Genomic DNA, 7,484 nt, shown 5'->3' with positions numbered 1-7,484 from the left:
GTACTTTCCCATTTATCCCCAGCAAAGCGAAAACCCCTTTTTTTACTTATGTAAATAGTATATAAGCAACATTAAAATCATAACATATTATTCAAGACGTCTTATACAGAATTCTTAGCAATAACGAATCTACGACTTGACATATATACATATATATATATATATATATATATATGTATATATATATATATATATATATATATATATATATATATATATATATATACGGTATATACACTATATATACGGTATATACACTATATATACACACACATGTACTCATGCAGCTCTATTGGTGTTGCTGAAGCAGTCACTTGCCAAGGGAAATGTTGGGTTGTTTGCCATTCCCAGCATTCAGGAAGGGCAAGAATTTGTAATTTGTTCAGAGTGCCAGTGTTAGCTCGTCCACTCTTCCTCATTTTTCCGAAAAGACACCATGGGATATTTGATGTCCACCAGCTAATGCGAGCAAATATGACACCCAGCTTAACATCCGTCTGAGGGATGGCACACTTTTTGATATAACGGTCTGTCTGCAAAACTCAAATCAGACCATTTTCGTCAGATCCGAAATATAACTCAGACAGGTGAGCTTAAAGGGAAGTGCAGAGCTAGTCCTGCACAATCCTGTCGAACATAAATATTACATATGCCTATTCTGATTCTGCTGCACCATACTCTGTTGCAGAGTGTCGGTACTGCCGAACCAGTTTCTGAGCAAAGGCTACTGGGTGCTTTGCCATTGCCTTCTGAGCAATAGGTAGGGCAGAAATTGGGAATTTGGCCATGGTTCCGGCAAAATCTCGCTTACTCTTCTCGCTCTCGCTTATTTATCGAAACTGAACACCAAGGTGACATTTTATAGCTGGGTCGAGATTTGAACCCGGGCTATACAGCTCAGAGGTGAGTGCGCAAACACTTTGAGCTACTCTGCCTGTCCCTGTGCTGAACACATAATGTCTTGTTTGGTTTGATATATATATGGAGGATTTTTTTTATTTTTGCAAACCTCAAGCAAAGTAAACGTCAAGGCACATCATTGATGGGTTGCTCTGCTCTGTTTTTCATTATTACTCACATGTGATCTGTATATATATACTAGCTTAGCTCGGCTCACCACGCGTCGTTACTGAGGAACGGGCTTGCTTTAGCTGAGGATAATGACTGTACCTGAGTTGCTGTGTTGTCATGATTTACACCAATCATAATAGAAACAATTATTTTACACAAATTTATTTGTCATGTTTGTGATATTACATTTTTATAGGCAATTTAGGTTGAAGATTTAGGTTGAAAAAAACAATTCAAAAAAGAACCCCTCAGCACATTCATACGGGAGGGGTAAGTACAGCCTGGAAGTTTGGGACGATTACACCTCACCACCACGAAATTAAAAACCCCACCACCACGAAATTAAAAACACCTCACCACCACGAAATTAAAAACCTCACCACCACGAAATTAAAAACCTCACCACCACATAATTCAAAACACATCACCAACACGTAATTCAAAACACCTCACCACCACGTAATTCAAAACACCTCACCAACACGTAATTCAAAACACCTCACCACCACGAAATTAAAAACCTCACCACCACGAAATTAAAAACCTCACCACCACATAATTCAAAACACATCACCAACACGTAATTCAAAACACCTCACCACCACGTAATTCAAAACACATCACCAACACGTAATTCAAAACACCTCACCACCACGTAATTCAAAACACCTCACCACCACGTAATTCAAAACACCTCACCACCACGTAATTCAAAACACCTCACCACCACGTAATTAAAAACACCTCACCACCACGTAATTAAAAACACCTCACCACCATGTGATTTAAAAACACCTCACCACCACGTAATTAAAAACCCCTCACCACCACGTCATTTAAAAACACCCCACCACCACATAATTCAAAATACCTCACCACCACGTGATTCAAAACCACCACAACGTTATTAAAAACACTTCACAACCACGGAAACAAAAGTTTGAGGGAGTCGTTAAGTAACAACACAGACACTGCACAGATGTGTAGATATATAGATAAATGACTGTACCCGAGTTGCCGTTTTGTCATGGTTTAAACCAATCATAATTCAAACAATTATTTTGCACAAATATAGTTGTAATATACGTGATATCACATTTTATAAACAATTGAAGTTGAAAACTTAAGTTGAAAAAAAAAATTCCTCCCAAAAAATTCCAAAAAAAACCAAAATAAATATTCGAAAATTTTTCAAAACAGAATACCCTTAGGACATACCCACGGGAGAGATATGTGCATACCAGAAGTTTGGTACGATTTCACAAAAGTTTGAGAAAGTAGTTCAGTGACAACAACACAACACAGGACATATATGTATATATATATGTATGTATGTCGGCCAATAAACCACAAGCCCGGCGCGTTCTGGTTTTTATTTACCATGTGGCCGCTTCCAGTGAAGTGACGGTGCTCGAGGTTAGATGGAGGATTTTTTTTATTTTTGCAAACCTCAAGCAAAGTAAACGTCAAGGCACATCATTGATGGGTTGCTCTGCTCTGTTTTTCATTATTACTCACATGTGATCTGTTGTATGAGTGTGCATGCGCATGTGTGTGTGCTTGTTGTTTTAATTTTGTTTTTTTGTTTTTGTTGTTGTTGTGGTGTTAGTCCGGTTCACTATGTTCAGAGCTTGGCTGTCGTTCAGTTTTTTCGGAGATTGGCAAACCTATATATTTTTGGAAGCTACAGAGCCGAACCAACAAAAAACCAATGTTTCCATTTTATCGGAAGTATATATGGCGGCCATCTTGGATTTTGAAAAATGACCTCCCGCAAAGGCAATTTTCTCAATATTTCAGCTTCTAAACCACCCAGGGTCTTCATTTGAACGGCTAAACATACATTTTCAGGGGCGGAGAATACAATGGTACCAGTTATAATGTGGTAAATCACTTCTGGGGGCCATTATGCCTTTGTCAAGCTATTTTCCGCTGCATTTTATGGGATTAATGTGTACAACACATACTGACATGTGTCAATATGTGAACTGTGTCAATACTGTGATGGTGGTGGCTGTGTTTATAGGTGGTGGTTTCATTTGCTGTACTTGCAGATTCCAGTAGGTATATATCATGAGTGAGATACCTAGCCTTTGTCAAGGGACGCATCAAACCCAGGGAATCCACGAACTGGAAGCTGTGCGTGCTGTGCCAATCTGATGATGCGAAGAAAGGCTCACTTGTACATCAACCCAGAATCGACTCCTATCAAAATCTGTTGGCAACTGTTGAAGAGAGAGCCAGTTTGTTTGATGGCAACTATGTAAAAGTTCAAAATCGACTGCAAGACTGCACGAAAGAACAACTCTCCATCGAGAACGCTATATGGCACCGGACTTGCGACTCCAATGCAACTAACAAGGACCAGATACAGCATGCCAGATAATGCAGAACGCATGCATTATCAACAGGATCCTACACTGCAAAAAAACGTGGACAGAAGAGTGGAAGCACCGAAATAGATGATTCTGGCCTATCTACCACTTCATCTTCACTGCCGTTCACACGGTCGTGTACAGTGCCACTGAACAAGGATCGGTGTTTCTCTGCCAGAAGGATGATGACCAGCAGTTGTACACAGTCAGGACACAAGTGTTTCGATGGTTTCTGGAGTTGTTCAAGTACAGCCTATATGGACAGCTTTCGGTGCCGAAAGAGGAAAGGCTTTGGCTGCCTTCCATGCATTCACAGGGGCAGACAACACAGGGAGCTTCTCTCGAATAGGCAAGACAACCTGGCTGCAGGTCTTCATGAAAGCAGGTGAAGATGTCGTCAAGGCTCTGCAGATGCTTACAGAGGCCACTGAAGTGACTGAAGAGATGGTATCCACATTAGCTGAATTCGTGTGTGCTGCATACTCACCAAAAGGCATCCAGATAAAGAGCATCCCCGAGCTGCGATGGCATCTTTTCTGCAAGCACGTGGCTGAAAGTCAGAAACTTCCTCCTACTCTTGGCGCTCTTAAGCAGCACATCCTGAGGGCACATGTCCAGGCCAGAGTATGGGGTCAGGCAAGCGTCGCTCAGCAGAAGACCCTGGATCCACTTGAGAATGGCTTCTACAAGGACACCGAAGGTCAAGTGAAGCCAATGACAACGGTGGTCCTCCCAGCCCCCAAGGCTATAATTGAGATGGTCAGATGTCAGTGCAGAGGAGACTGTTCTTCTTCCAGAGGCTCTTGCAGATCAAAGGACTTGTCATGTGCAGATATCTGTTTATGCAGCACAGAGTGCCAAAATGATGAAGATTCTCGGGATATTACATTGAATGACGAGATTGATGATGATGATTGATTACACAGTCCAATATTGGGTTCTGTTATGCTATAATAACAAGTGATCGCGTGTGTCAAGATATAAACCTGATCATCTCTCCTTTAAGACCATTTTAGATGTAATTATCCTAAGGGCACATATTCTGGGTAGTGTATGGGATCAGGCAAGCATCACCCAGCAGGAGATCCTGGATCCATTTCATAATGGCTTCTACCAGGACACCGATGGTCTAGTAAATCGGACATCAAGGTCATCTTCGGGATGGCCAGTGCAGAGGAGATTGTTCCTCTTCCAGATGTTCGTGGGAAATAAAATTACTTAATCTGTACAGATCTCTGTTTGTGCCCCACAAAGTGCCAGAATGATCTAGATTCTCAGAACATTAGTACAGTAATTGGCGAGAGTGATGATAAAGATGATGATGATTGATTTTTCACAGCAAACTATTTTGCCTGATATTGTGTTCTGTTATGCAATGATATTGAAGCTGATTGTCTTTCCTTTAAGGCCATTTAGATGTAGTTATTCATAAATGTTGCCGAAGAATTATCCCAAACTTAGGCGTTCAGCTAATCAGTTACATGACCTAAATTAACATGACAATTGGCATAATAATTTGCTCTGTGGTCACGGGGAATATTGTACTTGGGTGCCTTTGGATTCATTGTCCTTAAAATAGAGGTTTGGCTGTTATAACCAGGACCCCATGTGGCTTAGAAGCTGAAATATTGACAAAAATGCCTGCGTGGGTGGTCATTTTTGAAAATCTAAGATGGCCGCCATGCACACTTCCGAGAAAATGGAAACATTAGTATTCTGGTTGCTTATACTCTGTAGTTTCCAAATATGTATAGGTTTGCAAATCTCCAAAAAATCTGAACGAAATTACACAACAACCAGGACTATGTTTCCGGGACCATGTGTGGTTTTGTGTCTGGGTTGGATGTGTGTCTTCACCCGGGTTGGAAACAGCTGTTCACCAGAGATGGTGGTGAACAGCTGTTTTAAAGACCTGGAGGGAGGAGAGGGATTGAAGAGAGTGAGAGAGTTTGTTCCAGAGGAAATACTGTACGTGAAAATAAAAAAACACAACACCATCATGTACCATTTAAAAGTTTTATTTTACAAACACGCGCAACTTTCAAATGATGATGATGATGGTGATGATGATTATGGTGATTAATAAAATGGTGGTGGTGATGGTGATGATGATGATGATGGTGATTAATTAAAATCCCATGAATTCATAGAACTCTGAGGATGACCCAAATTATAGTCCTGCAACGTCGTACACTGAGGAAGAGGCTAGACAGGCAGAAGAGGGAGCAGTTGAGGGTGTTGGTGAGGATGCTGGTGAGGACACTGAGAGGGCGGCAGAAGAGGAGGGTGCTGGTGGTGTTGAGGTGGAGGGAGCAGGGTGAAAGAAATGGGTAATGGAGAGATGCCTGGCAGATTGCGCAGGTTTCGATGCAGCTCTTTGTAGGGGAGAAGCAAATCATCCAAGCCCCTCTTGAACTTGAGGTACCTCTCCATGACTGGGTCAGCATTTTCTAACTTGTAGACAAGCGCCCGCATGCCATGCAGCAACTCACCCAGGAACTGGACTGTGTGATGAGACCTTGGCACCTCTTCCTCATCACTGACCGCCTCCTCCTCCTCGGAAACCGTTATAATGGCCTCCAACTCCTCCTCGGTGAGGTTTTCGCCATGTGAGGAAATGGGATCCTCCATCTCCTCAGGCTGCATGTCATCACAGCCTTCCCCTCCCAACTGCCGTGCCAACCCGACAATCACATGCCTCTCCTCAGTGTTATCGGGAAAGTCAGTAAAGTTTCTGACTGCCTGTGGCCACAGGTTGTGCCAGCACGCGTTGATGGTGGAGGCTCTCATCTCATCCAGTGACCTCTTGATGGCACCGATGCAGTGCGCAATGTTGAAATCCTTCCAACACTGCCCGACAGTGAGCTTTGCGTCATCGCATCCAAAAAGAGCTCCATGCATCCAAAATGCGGCGAAAGGTGCGACGGGTGTAATATGTTTTAAGTGTTGAAATCACACCTTGGTCGAGTGGCTGGATGAAGGAGGTGGTGTTGGGCGGCAGAAAGATCACCTCGACATTCGGGTGAGCCGCGTCCAGGTTTCCGGGTGGCCAGGAGCATTGTCCAGGGGCAAGAGAACCTTGAACGCAAGGTTTTTTCCCACCATGTACCTCTCCACCTGAGGGATGAAACAATTATGGAACCAGTCCAGGAAGATTGCTGCCATCACCCAGGCTTTCCTGTTGGCCCTCCAAAACATGGGCAGAGTTTGCTTGTTCTTGCCCTTGAGAGCATGCGGGTCCAGGCAACGGTACAACATCATGGGTTTCAGCATGAAGTCCCCTTTTTCGTTTGCACAGAGGAGAGATACCAGGTCCTTGGCAGCCTTGAAATGCTGTCTCCTCGGGCTTCGAGATGAAAGTTCTCGTGGGCATCTTTTTCTAGAACAGGCCGGTCTCGTCAGTGTTGAACACCTGCTCTGGGAGGTATCTCTTCTCTTCAATCAGCCTCGCGAGTTGAGCAGGAAACGCTTTTGCTGCCTCGTGGTTCACGGAAGCATGCTCCACTGAGACCTTCACATTTTTGAGACAGTACCGCTCCTTGAAACGATGGAACCACGCCCTGCTTGCAGTGAATGAAGTCACGCTGCTTGTACCATCATCGCTCGGCGCATCACTCATGCTGGCACCACCCGCACCAGACAGATGATCGTAAATTCGTTTGGCCTTTTCGCGAATGAGATGCCCACTCAAAGGCATACTTTTCTGCATACGTATGACCACTCTTGAGAAAGATCAGTGGATGCACAGTTGTCCGTGTTGCTGATCGAAACGTCGAGCAGTTATTTGTTTTGCTCATTAAAGGTTGGAGAACTCAAGATGGATTCATTTGATACATATATACAGTCACGTGAAAAAGTAAGTACACCCCATGTAAAGTTTTGACTTTTTCAACATATTTCAACATACAGCTATTTGATCTTCATTTCAACAATATTGATAGATAAAGGTGAGATAATATAACAAATATCATGAAAATTTACATTTTGTAGTCCATTGTATAATTTAAATAAACAGAAATGCAAATTTCACATGTGGAA

General features: G+C 42.9%; 1 protein-coding gene across 1 annotated transcript in view; it reads left to right on the top strand.

Annotated features, from left to right (window-relative positions):
• The window catches only part of BMPER (BMP binding endothelial regulator), a 152,996-nt gene that overhangs the window by 66,328 nt on the left and 79,184 nt on the right, over positions 1-7,484 (top strand). The window lies entirely within an intron of this gene.

The sequence above is a fragment of the Myxine glutinosa genome, chromosome 10 (assembly GCF_964187855.1).
Source record: "Myxine glutinosa chromosome 10, kmMyxGlut1.1, whole genome shotgun sequence".
NCBI classification, from domain to species: domain Eukaryota; kingdom Metazoa; phylum Chordata; class Myxini; order Myxiniformes; family Myxinidae; genus Myxine; species Myxine glutinosa.
This window is presented reverse-complemented; position numbering and strand designations above follow the sequence as displayed.